General features: G+C 37.0%; 1 protein-coding gene and 1 pseudogene across 1 annotated transcript in view; both read right to left on the bottom strand.

Moving 5' to 3' along the window:
* The window catches only part of DNAI3 (dynein axonemal intermediate chain 3), a 139,425-nt gene extending 124,054 nt beyond the window's left edge, over window positions 1-15,371 (bottom strand). Inside the window, 1 exon segment of the mRNA XM_001366304.5 lies at window positions 15,221-15,371. The gene's annotated coding sequence lies outside the window, so the exon portion shown is untranslated.
* Window positions 587-682, bottom strand: LOC130457703 (U6 spliceosomal RNA; annotated as a pseudogene).
* Window positions 15,372-15,573: the final 202 nt, after the last annotated feature.

A 15,573-nucleotide genomic window follows, 5' to 3' on the forward strand; every position in this document is an offset into this window, starting at 1 on the left:
TTAACCAGTGATCTTAAAAACATTCCTTAAAATTAAAAAAATTCTTGAATTGTACTATTTGTCCATTTGAGGATATTATTTGGGATGTCTTTGCATTCTTTCTATTTCTATCTCCACAGTATCTGGCACATTAGCTGTTTCATTGTCCCATAGTATTTTATTATTTATTTATTTAAAAATACCTTCTCTTAGTGACAACTCTAAGACAGAAGAGCAAAAGCTAGGCAAATGGAGATAAAGTGACTTTGCTCAGGTTCACATAGGTAGGGAGTATCTGAGGACAGATTTGATCCTAGGTCCTCTATTCCAAAGTATTTTTAAAATTGTGTCATTGCTCTACTTTGCTTTAAACATTTTATGTATTGCTTGATTGTATGTAAGTATGTGTTCTGAAAACAAATTTTCTTATTTTGAAGCTTTTATTGCTATTTTTGAAAAATACACAAAGATTATAGCTCCCAGGTTTTTAAATTTTAAAATATTTATTTTGTTAAATTTACCAATTATGTAAAATATTTTTATTTATTATTTTTTAAATATCAAATTTCCATGTAAGTTTTCCCAAATTCTATCTCCCTCCCTTCTTGAAAATATGGAATGCTTCATACATGTCATCCTTTCAAAGGGGCCATGCTAATTTTCTCTGTCTCATTCCATTTTAGTATATGTGCTGCTAAAGCAAGAATCATGTAAAATATTTTAACAATAATTAAAAAAAATTTTTTGAGTTTGCTGAGAATTTTTTCCCAGTTTCTTATTTTCCTTCTAATTTTGACTGCTTTCGTTTTTTACCAAAGTCTTTTTTAAAAATTTATTCCTAGGTTATTCTTATCAGAATCTAATAACTATGTGGCTAGGACAGCTTACATTAAAATATATGTAGAGAGAGATTTTTCTGGTAGAAAATGTTGAATTTCTTGTGTTTACATAATTAGAACCCACACTTTCATGAGTAGGATGGATGCAAATCAGCCTTTGGGACTGGGACAATGTGGTTTTATCCTGATACTTTTGGGTTATTATAGAACAACAAGCATTGAACTAACCAATCAATAAATGAACAAATATTTGTTGAGTGCCTCTAAGTATTTTAAACACTAATAAACAAGAAAAAAATGTATGACATGATCCTGTCTTCAACCAATTTAAAGTCTAGCTGGTGAAACAATAATAATAATACACATGAAACTGTGAAAATTCAAGACAATGTGTAATGAAGTATTCTATTTTGTGATACTATAACTGGTCCAGGAGTTCAAAAAAAGGGAGTTAATGAGTTCTTTCATCTAAAAAAATGAAGAGATTGATCTTGATAGCCCATTCCAGCTCTAAACCTGCGATGTTATGATCAGATAGAAGTTCTCCTAGGTATTGTCTTGTCAACCCTTTTCATCTTATAGATGTAGAAAGTGAGGTTCCAAGACATACAGGGATACAGCCAAGGACCCAAGTCTCATGCTTCTCCAACCCATACCCTTCTGCCTCCCTTGATTTAGAAATGACAGAGTTCTCCCTATTACAGTGTGGTGGTTACAAGAACATCAGTCATTAGAGAAGGCACATGCTGAAAAAGTGATCCAAAGCATAGGATTTTCTGAAGACATAGCCCTAGGGGAAACCTGTCCACAACAGTTTCCAAAACATTTCTGAAATGATCCAATTGGAGACAAGTACAAGCTCAGGCTCATCAGAAACTTGGGAAATATGTCAGTCAACAGATACTTATTGTGTCTTTGCCCTACCAAAAGAAACCAGTAAGGCAAGGAGAAATGAATGACCAGACTGAGTGGCTTAAGCCCTTTAATAAGAGGGGGACGTTATCCAATGATACCTTTGTGTTAACTTGTGTTGTCTGCTCAATAAAAGTTCTGCCCACTATTTTGCCATAAAGTAACTTCAAGAAAGGGCAGATGGTCCCACACCCTAGTCATCTCCTCGTTAGTGAAAGCTCTGACAATACTCTTGCTATTTGTATCCCAGAGTTTAGGGATTTAGGTACCTGGATCTGATAACAGCAGTAGTGTGGAAATGGTATATGTTGCTGTTGCATGTGTCCTTGATATGATCTGTAATCCTGTGTTGAAATGTACCCCGAGTCAAGGTAGCCATAGAGTTTCAAAAGCTTTCCCAAGATCCTACTGGCTACCAAAGTCATGAATTTTGTTAAGGTTTCTGACATTGTTAAGCATTCCTTTAGAACAACCCATAAACCTTTATGTAGTTCATGCCCTTGTCATCCAATTGAATCTCAGGAAAGCATCTGAATCTCTATGGTTATCCTGACCCAAGGTCACTTTCTGATGTGGCATCAGAGATCCATGAGCATTAGTATGATGGCACACATCCAGTATCTGAAAGGCACAGCAGCCTGACTAATACATTCCTGCAGATAAGAGCTCACTTGAAGAATTAATTCTCAACTAACAGAATAACTGATCAGCAAATGAAGAGATACCTTTCTGTAACTAATTTAGAGGGATGCAGTTTCATCCTTCAGTACATAAATGCTCTTTTTAATGGAACTAAAGAAGGATTTTCTAATATTTTTCACATATCCCTTGTTGAGTTACTATGACAAAGAAGTTTAAATTAAACCTAGGCAGCTTTGCAGGAGTTGCTATGAAAATTGTCTTATTTCTAGAGGAAAACCATTTTTGGTTGACCTCGATCTCTTGCAAGCCAACATTAAAGTTAGGAAGGTGTGGGAGAGTCATTGTGGCACAATGATTTCCCTCTTCTCCCTCTACCCTTGGTTTGAGGCAGGTGGAGGAGATAGTAGCTAGAGTATGGTAGCTATAGAAATTATGAAGCATGAGGGTGGTGAAAAGAGGAGAATGGAGGAATTTTAGCAGGAGGAATGGTTCCAAATTTGTTCTTGAATAAAAGAGAAAATATCATTTACAATAATGAAATTGGCCAATATGGCAAAATTATTTGGCTAATAGGAAGAAAACTCAGTCATTTAATATGCAAGCAAACATAACATAACACATCGTTGTTAAACATTTTGTGTTAGATAAAAATTCAAATCAGTAATTTTAACTATCCTAGTAATAAATACATCACATAAATATAGGAATCAGATAATTCTGAGATTAATCCAATCACTATTTCTAGAAAAGTAATGTATAATACCCTATGTATTGAGTTACTCTGAGAGAAGAACTAAACTGGAAAAAAAAAAGAAAATTTGCTTTGGTTCCATCAAATGATTATAACACATCCTTTGTTATGAAGGTCAAGAAACAAAATATCCAGGAGACTGTAGAAGAATAGTGTAGGCTCAGGAGTTGAGACACAAAAAGAAATGGAGAGGCAGAGAAAAAGATGCTGATGGCAAAATTCTACTTCCCTGTTTTGTCTAGAGTTAATGCTATTTCTCTGTCAGGTCTCCATTATTAAAGAGACACAGTTATTATGGAATATTTTTATCTAGAATTCCTTAAAAATAAGTTAAATGAACACATGTTAAGGTTTAGGTTTGTTTCTACTTAAAGGACCATGGATTGCATAAACTGTTAAAATTTCTTTTTTCCCCTGAAAATTTACATTAAGTATACAAATTTTCTGGTTTAAAGAAAACTGTGATAATTATATATTAATGAACGTTTCCCAGTTGAATTACAGTATGATGCATCTTTAATTTATAATCATTACTAATACTTTAGCTTTATATTTTCTCCTTGTTAGGCAGTTTAATCTTTGAGGAAGTGGATTCTAGTCATGAGGAATGAGGCTGGAAATAGGCCAAATTGTGAAGACATTTAAATGCCAGGGTAAGAAGTTTGTATTTTGTCCTTGAGTCAGTAGGGAACGCTAAAGAATTTGGAGCAAGAGAGTAACATTGTCACACACATTCTTTAGGAAATTATTTTGGCAACTGAGTGGAGGATGGATGGAAGAGGATAAAGAATGTAGACAGGAGTCCAATTAGAAAGCTATTGCTATGATCCAAGAGAAAGGTAAGAAGGTCCTGAACCGGTGTGGATAGAACAGGAAGAAGGCAAGAGACATTTTGGAGACAGAAAAGACCTGGCAGCTAGTTTGATACTGGAAGTGTGGAAGAGGAAAGAATCAGAGATGATTTCATTGGAGAGTTAGAGTTGCTGACTATGAGGATCACAGAAGTACCAGCAAATAAATGTTCAAAGGATCTGAACAGGGCAAGCTAACAAATAATTAGAGAAATGCAAATTAAAGCAGTTCTGAGGTTCTACCTCTCACCTCTCAGATTGGCAAAAGTGACAAAGGAGGAACATAACAAACTTTAGCTTCAAGGGGCTTCACGGAAATGTGCACACATGTGCAATGTTGTACAGTGGCACATTGGTCCAATTACAGAAAGAAATCTAGATCTATGCCCTGAAAGTTATTAGACTGTCTATATGTGGCCTTATAACTATTAGTCCTATAACACAAACAAGTGCAGAAAAGGCTTATATGTACAAAAATATTGATAGGAATTCTTTTCATAGCAGCCCCAAACTGGAAATTAAAAGGGTGCTTATTAACTTGAGAATGGCGAAACGAAATTTGACATGTAAATGTGATGGAAAAATATGGGGCCCAAGAAATGATGAAATGTTTTAAAAGAAAACTGGGAAAATATAATGGTACAAATAAAAAAATAATAAAGAATGTGATATAATATAAAATATATTTTAAAGCATCTTGAATGCTATCAATACATGTATGGAAGACATTTTGTTAGAGCAGAGCTTTTGACAGTGTATTTTGGACCAGATGCTTTCTATGATAGACCAACCATAAGCATGGGAAGAGGGATATTGTATTAAACCTTTAATTAAACTTCTCAGTCAATTGTTTGACTATAAAAACATGGTATCTATGAAAGCATGGCCTCCCAATTCCTTTCTTGAACTTTGATCAAGTATATCCTCCTCAATGAGTTTGTAGATTATTTTCACAAAGAATCTGTAGTGATAAAGGATTAGGCATATGGCGCAATATTACATGGGCTGAGGTCAAGTCACCTGGTCCAAAGGAGATTCCTTCTGGATTCTTGGAAGATTGCTATTGTTGAACCACTATCAGTGAATTTTGAAAAATTATGGAGAACAAGAAAGATACCACAGGTCTGGGGAGGGGCAATTGTCCTGATTGGTTTTTTAAAAGAAAAAAAATCTATAAGGTAAATGGTCTTCTCTCCATGGTAAAGTTCTAGAAGGCATTAAAAGGACAGTGAGTGAGAATCTAGATAAGTAGTGACCAAAAGTGACCTCGGTTCTTTTTCAATAACATGTCATGCCAGACTAAACATTTCCCCCATTTTTGAAAGGGTCACTAAACTTGTACATCAGAAGAATGTTAAAGTTTACTTAGGTTTTAGCAAATTTTTGGCAAATTTTATCAATGCTTCTTATGTGGCTAAATGTGCACTCAATGATAGTACAAATAAATTATTCCTAATGGGTTGAATGGCTGGCCATAAAATGTAGTTGTTAATGGTTGTTAATGGTTTGTCCATTTGGAAGGACATGTCTAGTACAGTGCCCCAGGGATACGTGCTTATCCCCATGCTATTTTAGGAATTTTATTAGTGACTTGGATAAAGGCAGAGACAGCATGTTTATCATATTTACAGGTGACAAAAGCTAGGAAGGATGGCTAATACCTTGGAAAACAGAGCCAGGGTTTTAGCCTGGACAGATTAGAAATGGGAAACTGAGGGTAGCTAGGTGGTTAAGTGGATTGAGAGTCAGGTCTAGAGATGGGAGGTCCTGGGTTCAAACGGGAAAACAGCCAATAAGATGAAATATAGTTTTAATAATAAAATAAATGAATAATAGATGTAAATACTTTTTAAAAGAAAGTAAATTAGATACAACATGGAATAGAAAGTTGGTCTTTGATTCAGGAATAGATCAATCAACAAATAAGCATTTGTTTAGGTCTTACTATGTACCAGGCACTATGCTAGGCATTAGGAATACAATCTGCATCCTTAAGGAGCTTCCATTATACTGGAATAACACAAAAGTGATCAATGTATAGTAGCTGTGTAATCTTTGGAAGTCACTTAATTTCATAGCATCCCAAGTAACTCTCTAGACTATGAGTTAAAAAAAAAAGTCAATACAGTAGTGGAGGGTGCTTCCACACCTGGAGTACCCTCAACAAATGAAATCATGAGATCAGCTGCTTCCTTCTCCCTTCCTTCTCCCTCCCTTCAAAAACAAACAAATAAACAAACAAACAAACCTAAAAACAAAAAGTCTAGTGTTACAATATGAATATTCAATTTTCCCCTCTAAAAGATGGAGTACAGGGGCAGTCATAGCTAGATAGACTTTCATTTGAAAAACATCTAGAGATCTCAATAAAATAAAAGATCAATACGAATGAGCAATGTAATAATGCAGACAAGAAATCTAATGCAATGTTAGACTACATTCAAAAAGACAGTGACTCAGAGCAGGTGGTGATGATGCTATTATACTTAGTAGAATATAAGTTTCTTGAAGGCAGGACTTTTTTCTTCTTCTTTTTTATTGGTATCTCCAACACCTAACATAGTCCTTTTGAACATAGGAGTTACCTAATCCATGAATGCTAGGCTGGATTGCAGTGGTTTGGATTGGATTTCCCTGACCAGAGCACATCTGTCATATTGCATTTAGCTCTGAACCCATTTTTGGGAAATTTTGGGAAAGATCGTGACTAGTTCTTTCTGAATATCTCTATAATTGCCTTACAGAAGTTCTTAACTTTGTATCGTGTTTCCTTTTGGTAGAAGAGTGGGTGAAGTGGTCTTGGAGTTCAATCCTACCTCAGAACATATGCTGGCTGTGTGACCCTGAGCAAGCCTTAGTTTACCCAACTGTAAAAGGGGACTTATCATGCCACCTCCCTCATAGAGTTGTCATATCAAGGGAGATTACATATTTGAAGCCTTTTGCAAACTTTAATGCATTATATAAATGCTATTTGCATTAGTGTTAAATTTCAGAAGTCTGGTGAAACCTATAGACACCTTCTCAGAAAAATGTTTTTGAGTGTATATGTAATATGGGGGGATTCTAGTGCATGTTGGGGGTGTTTCTAATGGCTAGAGATTCTGGGGGGTCTTGCTTCCTGCTTCTGGGGAATCCAAGGATTACTTGGAATGTAGAGAAGCTATGAAGAAGACATGGACCTTCCACCATAGCTAGTTCCTGCTGGCTGACAAAGTGATGAAGAGGCTCTCTGACTGGGGAAGGGCCACAGCCTCTAAGGCTTGCCACCTTCTAATAGGCTCATTATCTTCAGCCACTTGTTCTTTGTCTTATTGCTCTTTGTGGAGTTTCACTCCTTCACTCATGGTGACCAAAAACTGGAGAATGACTTTCAAGTACAAAAAGTCCCAATGTTCTAGAGTTACAGCCAACACAAGTTCAAAGCTCTGAGGATTAAGGAGTGACCTTGAAGACCTGAGCCCACCTATAGCTGATACAAGGACCCATGTCGCAATGTTCCCTTTGGAAAAGAACTTGGGAGGACAGATTCTATGTAGAAAGTGAGAGGGGACAGCCAGGTGGCACGATGGATAGATAGCCAGGTTCTGGGTTCATCTCTGTCCTCAAATACTTCCTAGCTATAAGACCCTGGGCAAGTCACTTAACCTCAATTTCCCACCCCTTCCCTTGCCTTGGAAATAATACTTAGTATTGATTCTAAGACAGAAGGCAAGAGATAAAAAAAAAAAGGAAAAAAGAAAGGATTTAGCTAATGGCAGTGGAGAAAAAATATACAAACCCCTCAAACACTTCCTAGCTATAAGACCCTGGGCAAGTCACTTAACCTCAATTTCCCACCCCTTCCCTTGCCTTGGAAATACTTAGTATTGATTCTAAGACAGAAGGCAAGAGATAAAAAAAAAGGAAAAAAGAAAGGATTTAGCTAATGGTAGTGGAGAAAAAAAACATACAAACCCCTCAGAGGGCTCTAGAACTCTGAGGGGCAGATGTAAGAGTTCTAGCTCAGAGAGGATTGGGCAGAGGAAGATTACTACATATCAAATAAAACATATAGAATTAAAGGAAACCAATTCTATGAAAATGTAGCTATCAAAATATGTTAAAAGAAAAAAAAAAACCAAGTTCCTGGACCCCAGGTAAAAGATCCCTGCCTGACAGTAATTAGTTGTTTACAATTTTATGGACCAAAGGAAGTCAGTTTTCCAGCAACACATGGTAGGACACTGGAAATGAATTGAGAGAGAGCAGCTTTAGGAACACTGTAGACTTTTCTCATTTACAAATATTAATCAGCTTTCTGTGTCAAAATTATTGACCAGGCACCAAGGGAAAAGGAAGAACAGTTTGTACCAGGAGCTTTAAAGGTCATGAGCATTCTTAATTAACAGGCAGAACCTCGAAGTTGCTAGGAGCCATAAATGGAGAAAGTTCATTAAATGAATACAGTGTGGTGCGTGTTGTCTAACCCACAATGAAAAATGGTTTCTTTGGCAGCGGACTGGGTCGTTTTAGGACACATTTGTATTTTAGACAGATTATCTAGTTCACTTCAGCACCTGCATAGGGAAAAAATGATATTAAGCATGAAAATGACCTGTTCTTAATGCTTACGAGCAAAATTCCAACCATGTTGCTTATTTATCCAAAAATCCATTTCTCTTCCAATTTTTCATTTGGTATTTGTCACTTGAAAACAAATTTCAGGTATAAGATAACTCTCTAGGAGTCATAGTTGGATTTGCCATAAATAAATTGTAAAGTTTTTATACGGCAGGCATTTTAGTTATAGGAGCTTGTTTCCCCCAAGTTGATTAATGAAATATTATGGCAAAAACTGAGAATGGTGATCATCATCTCATTTCACATACCCTAGCTAAGAAATCAACTCTTTTTCCTCCCTTCCCAACTGAACTCTAAGAGTTGAATCACTGTTCAAAAATAATATTTCACTTCTTTTCCAAAGAAACCTGCTTCTTCTTTCTGTAGAAGGTGCCTCCATACTCCAGCCTTCAGGCTTGGTGTCATCTTTGATTGACTTCTTCCCTCTCACTCACTCACTCACTCACTCACTCACTCACTCACATATCCTGTCTTTTGCCAAATCTCAATTCTATTTCCACATCTCTCCAATATGCCTCTTACTCTCCATATCACAGAGCTGCTTCCCTGGTGTGGATCCTTATCACCTCTGACTTGGCCTACTGTAATAACCCCTAAAGGGTCTTTTAAATCCATATCCATTTCTTTATCCATTCTCCATGCTAATTTTTACAAGTGGGAACAAAGACCAGATGAGGGAAAGCTTTAGGGAAGAAGTAGGGATGGAGGAGGATCCTGAAGGATGATAAGATTTGGGCTCAAGGGAGAAAACAACATGAGCAGAGATTTGGTTATTTGTGAATGTGGGATGTTTGAGGAAAAGTAAGGAACCTGGCTATAGCCTATCTATCTATCTATCTATCTATCTATCTATCTATCTATCTATCTATCTATCTCTGTCTGTCCATGTATCTGTCTGTCTATGTCTATCTATCTATCTTTCTATATCTGTCTGTCTATCTGTCTATGTCTGTCTATCTATCTTTCTATCCATCCGTTTGTCCTTCTGTCTATCTATCTATCTATCTATCTATCTATCTATCTATCTATCTATCTATCCATCTATCTATCTATCTATCTATCTATCTATCTATTCATCCATCTATCTATCTATCTATCTATCTATCTATCTATCTATCTATCTATCTATTTACATGTCTGTCTGTCCATCTGTCTATAGCTATCTCTCTATTCATCTATTTATCTATTCATCTATTTATCTATCCATCTATCTATCTATCTATCTATCTATTTACATGTCTGTCTGTCCATCTGTCTATAGCTATCTCTCTATTCATCTATTTATCTATTCATCTATTTATCTATCCATCTATCTATCTATCTATCTATCTATCTATCTATCTATCTATCTATCTATCTATCTATGTTTCTAAGACAACATGCAAACAAAGATGTGTATGTATGTGTGTGTGTATGTAGCAGGAAGTTCCCATTCAGAAGTTAAGCAGAAGAGGATGGGTAGGTAGGGTGGACCAAGATTCTGAAGGTCTTTAAAGTCAAGTATGAGAGTTTAGGCAATAGATGTTTATTAATGGTTGTGCTCCAGGGGCTGAAGTAGATGCTTTGATAGATCTGTGATCTCCTCAGGAAGACTATTCCTTCCACCCATGCAATTCTCATAGGCTTGTGTGATTCTTGTCCACCCAACATTCCTCTAGGTCCCTTCTGAGAAATCCAAACCAGAGGGTGATAATATTAGTCTAGAGGGGCAAGTACCTAGGTGACTCAGTGGATAGAGAGACAGGTCTACAAGTCCTGGGTTCAAATTTGACTTTGGATACTTCCTAACTGGGGAACTTTAGCCAAGTTGCTTGACTCCAATTACCTAGTCCTTACTTGGGACTTAGTATTGATTCTAAGATAGAGGGTAAGTGTTTTTTAAAAAATGTTTAGTCTGGTTGGAGATTGATACCAGGTGTTCTGCAAGGTCAATCCACCAAAAAGGAAGTATTAAGTGCCAACCCAGGACCTCCTGTTTGATTAAGTATAGTTTTGAGGAGATTAAGAAGCAAACTATATGGAAAGATTTTCTGACCACTTTCAGGGTGATCTCCAGTAGTTTTTTCTTTTTTTTTTTAATCCTTCCCCAAATAAAAATAGTTGTTATTGTTTAGTGTTTTTAAGTTGTATCCAACTCTTTGTGACACCTTTTGGGGTTTTCTTGGCAAAAAAAGAAGACTTATCTTCTATCTTAGAATCAATACAGTGCTTTAGTTCCAAGGCAGAAGAATGGCAAGGGCTAGGTAGTGGGGGTTAAGTGACTTGCCCAGGGTCACTTAGCTAAGGAAGTGTCTCAGGCCAGGTTTGAACCTAGAGAACCTATCTCTAGTCCTGACTCTATCCACTGAGCTACCTACTTCCCTCTCTTGAACCCTCCCCCCCCAGAGTATTTTTTTAAATAATAATTTTTTTTTTTTTAGGATATTCTTTACTGCTGAAAGTCCCCTGTATCTGGTCATTCCTTGTGTAGCTTCAGGATGCATATCATTGAGTATATTATGCATGCTCATTTTTAATAAATTACTCTAATCCCCCCCCCAAAAAAAAACGATGATGCTCACTCTTGCCCTGGGCAAGCAGCAGCTAATTGGTACACTAAGGGGATCAATCAGGTAATTCAGGCAGAAACTATGTCTCTCGCCTGAATTATCCAGATCTTTTTCTGACAAAGAGAAAAGAAATAGCACAAAGACCAGCCAGGGGGCTTCAGGCATTTCATTCTGTTCAGCTAATATTTTCCTTCTCTAAAACCATGTACACAGAATTCAGGGATGCAGAACAAAAATCACAGGACTTCGGGTTTGCTTCTATATAAATATTGAGATCCGAGAACTGCTCCCTGGAAGATGTGAAATTTACACTGTCTCCGTTTTTAATATACATTATTCATGTTTCAAATATTTAACAGAGGTGTCCTTCTCATCAAACCCAATGGCCTTTTCTCAGGCCTTATTCTTCCTGGATCTATCTGTACCATTTGTTGTTGTTTTTGTTCAGTTGATTCTGTCCTGTCTGACTCTTTGTGACCCCATTTGGGGCTTTTTTGGCAAAGATACTAGAGTGGTTTGTCATTTCCTTCTCCAACTCATTTTGTAGGTGAAGAAATGGAGACAAATAGGGTTCAGTGAAAGTTGCCCAGGTCAGATAGCTAGTGTCTGAGGTTGGATTTGAACTCAGGTCTTCCTGACTCCAGGATCAGACTTCTCTCCACTGTACCACTTAACTGCCCCTTCTATATCATATCAACATACTAATCATCCCTTTCTTTTTTGAAATTCAATTAAATCTAGTTCAACAAACATTATTATGTATCTTCTGTTTTTGAGGCACTAATGCTAACTACCAGAGATAGAAACTCAAATATGAAAGCCACTGAGGACATAGACTATATGTTTTCAGAAGAATATAAGCTTCTTTTTTTTTTTTTAACCCTTACCTTCTGCCTTGGAACCAATACTCTGTATTGGTTCCAAGGCAGAAGAGTGGTAAGGGCTAGGCAATGGGAGTCAAGTGACTTGTCCAGGGTCACACAGCTGGGAAGTGTTTGAGGTCAAATTTGAACCCAGGACCTCCAGTCTCTAGGCCTGGTTCTCAATCCACTGGGCTACCCAGCTGCCCTCTAAGAATATAAGCTTCTTGAGGATAAAGACAGCATGATTTTGTTTTGTTTTGTTTTTCTTTTTGCTCTTTCTCACTCAAACATTCAGCATAATGTCTTTCATATTTGTAGGTATTTGTCAAATGGAGCTTTCTGGTCATCCCTCTATATACTTTCATGAAATTTATGACTCACTATTACTTCTTCTTTTTTTTTTATTTTACACTGAGGTGGGGGGAGCTAGGTGGCACAATGGATAGGTTGCTGGTCCTGAAGTCAGGAAGACCTGACTTTAAATCCAGCTTCAGACACTTACTTAACCCTGTTTGCCTCAGTTTCCTCATCTGTAAAATGAACTGGAGAAGGAAATGGCCAACCACTCCAACATCTTTGCCAAGAAAAGCCCAAAAGGTGTTACAAAGAGTTGGACACAATTGAAAAACACTAAACAATAAAAATTGCTTCTATTTGGGGAAGGCATAAGAACTCAATCCATTATTTCATTGATATAGGGAATTCCAGGATAAGGAAATTCTACCTGTGCAGGTGGGCACCTCGTTTCCAACTCATAGCCTAAAAGAGATGCAAGGGGGTGCTAACTGACTTGCCTAAGGGCCACTCAGCCAGCATGTGTCAGCGGTGGGATTTGAACTCAATTCTTCTGGTCTTTAAGGTCAGCTCTTACTATAGTGGGACCCTAATCCTTACATCTGACTCAGACTTATCATCAGTTCTTCAGTTGCATATTTCAAACTACCTAGAAAATATCCATTTGAATGTTTCAGTGTCACCTCAAAATTGACATGTTCAAAATTAAACTCATTCATCTTTTTTTCCTGAAGAAGTGCTTCTTCCCAACTACGTCCCAAATGCTTTGTAATTCTTCAAGTTTCATACAAATGTAAGTTAATAGTTCATCATCTGTAAAATGAGCTGGAGAAGGAAATGGCAACCCACTCCAGTATCTTTGCCAAGAAAACCCCAAATGAGATCATGAAGAATTGGCCACGACTGAAAATGAATAAACAACAAAATTTAAGGATAGTAAGACTACCTCAGTTGTTTTAGTCTCCTATTATAAAACTTTTGGAATTACTTTTGATGCTTTCCTTTCCTCCCTTCCCTATTTCATATCCTAGTTATCCCTTCTTTGGGATTACCTTACCTTCTTCCTTTTCACTCTTTTCTCACTGCTATTCCTCAAGTTTCTCAGGATCTACTTTCCCTGATCCTCCTCCAATCCATCTTATCCTTTTTTTTAATTTTTGCTCACCTCTATACTTAAAATGACTCCTGTCTTGCCTCATTTTCAAACTCTTTTACCTGGTTTCTAAAGCCTTTCATGATAGGGCTTCAACCTGATTTAGTCTTACTTTATTGCTTCTCCCCACCACAGACAGAACTCCTCATAGCCCTCTATTCATGCTGTGTTCACTCCCTTGCCTGTTCTTAAGTGTTCCACTGCTAGGAGAGTCCCTCCATTTACTCAGTCACTTAATTAGGTTCTACCCATCCTTTAAGTCCTATCCATGTCCCACATATCCTGTGTGTTTTAATGAGGTCTTCTCTGACTACTCCATTCCTCATCTCTCCCTTCATTGAACTTCCTTTGTATTTATAGTCTGTATCAATCAATACTTAAAGAAATTAATTCAGACTATTGACTGCAAGGTCAAGTACTGAAGCTGAAGTTTAAATACTTTGGCCACATGACAAGAAGAGGAGATTCATTAGAAAAGACCCTGATGTTGGAAAAGATTGAAGACAAAAGAATGGGACAGGGGAGAATGAGATGGATAGATAGTGTCATGGAAGCAGCAAGCCCAAGTTAGGACAGACTACAAGTTGTAGTGGAAGACAAAAAGGTCTGGAGTATGAATTACAAAGAGTTGACCATGACTGCATAACAAATGCTGAGTTGAGCTAGATTTGTGTCCCTAACAAGTGTCTAAGCTGCTTGGGAATACAGATGTGGCTCAAACATCCTTAGGTTAATAATAATAGGCATTTATGTGGCACTTTATAATTCACCAAACAGTTTAAATAAGCTATTTTATTTGATCCTTACAAAAATCCTGTACTAGGTGTTATTATTAGTATAAGTATCCCCATTTTGCAAAAGAGAAATCAAAGGCAGAAAGAGGTTACATGACTTACCCAAGCAGTGTTCAAAGTCAGGTTGAACCTCATACCAAGTTAAGCACTCAGTTCATTATTTCACCATGTTATTGGGCATATTAAAAACATGCACCGGAAAGAGTTCTAGGACTTGGATTCAGAAAACTTGGGCTTAAATTTTAGTCTAACATTTCTTAGGGTGTGCCCATGGGAAGATCATTTCTTTCTTTTGAGTCTCAATTCCCTTATCTACAAAAAGGACAAAACCATTCTTGCAGGATTTACCATACAAAAATGCCATAAGTAATAATCCATAAAATATCATATAAATATGAGTTATTAATAGTCACCAACTTTAGTTAAATGGCACATCTGTGAACAAAAGAGTAAGGAAGAATTTCTTGAGGAATATAGTGTGGTTGATTTGGGTGTTTGTTAAAGTATGCAAAAAATTATTTTTAATTTTAAAAATAAAATAAATATAAGTATGAATGCCTTAAAATGAGAATAGCAAACATAAAAATGCATTTTTAAATACTTTACATACATTATCTTATCTGATTCTATAAAGTGTAACAGATATTCTTATTTTACAGATTGAAGTTGGGAAAGGTTAATGACTTGCCCAGGGTCATACAGTATCACAGAAGGGATTCAAACTCACATCTCTCTCACCCCAGTCCAGCATTTAGTCCATTCCATCACCTATGTGCAACTGTAACTTACTTATACTTACTCTAATTTGGTAATAACTAACATTAATTTGCTATTTGGTTGCTATAAGGAAAGTACTTTGTAAACTTTAAAGCACGGTAAAAATGATACTGTTTTTTTTTTAAAGTCATTCCTCTGCTATTATTGTTTCTTAAAAGGGTTTTAGGTCCTCCTCCCATGAAGGTTCCCTTACCTGGGCTGCTACAATGGAGAGAAAGGAGTCTTGTCAACTCTTTGGAGAAAACCCTCCCTGGGGAAAAAAGTTCCAAACTGTCAGCCTCTGCACGTTGCTAGGACGCATTGGTTGCTAAGGATGTAGGGGCGTGCCCCACTGATACCCCAGGGAAGGGATCACCACACCCCCTAGCCACTCCCCAACGAATTCTTCAACAGGAGGCTTTTGATTGGTTGCCATCATCCAGACTAGGCTCAAGCTACAGACTAGGACTACAATCCCCAGCATGCAATGGGAGCCACCAGACTGGTGCTTGTGGTTTGCAAAGTAGGTGCACTTTCAGCGCTGGCTTGAGTGCTAGAGTACTTTAC

This window comes from Monodelphis domestica, chromosome 2 (genome assembly GCF_027887165.1).
Source record: "Monodelphis domestica isolate mMonDom1 chromosome 2, mMonDom1.pri, whole genome shotgun sequence".
In the NCBI taxonomy this organism is placed as follows: Eukaryota; Metazoa; Chordata; class Mammalia; order Didelphimorphia; family Didelphidae; genus Monodelphis; species Monodelphis domestica.